The following is a 225-nucleotide window of genomic DNA, read 5'->3' as shown; positions in this document are numbered from 1 at the left end:
GGAGGGTTGGGACTTGGGATGTGTATAAATTTATTTTTTTTCCCTTCTCAGGGGGAGGTTTTGTTGGGGGGCGAATATTCATTTTTGTAGAGGGGTGGAGAAATGTGTGTACAAGGAATCTGGTAAATACTTTGTTGCACCAAAGCTTTTTTCTAGCGAAATGGAAATGGCTCATATTATGGTACCTTAGAGATGTTTCCAAGCCTTTTCTGGTGGCATTGTGTA

The sequence above is a fragment of the Macadamia integrifolia genome, chromosome 8 (assembly GCF_013358625.1).
Source record: "Macadamia integrifolia cultivar HAES 741 chromosome 8, SCU_Mint_v3, whole genome shotgun sequence".
In the NCBI taxonomy this organism is placed as follows: domain Eukaryota; kingdom Viridiplantae; phylum Streptophyta; class Magnoliopsida; order Proteales; family Proteaceae; genus Macadamia; species Macadamia integrifolia.
This window is presented reverse-complemented; position numbering follows the sequence as displayed.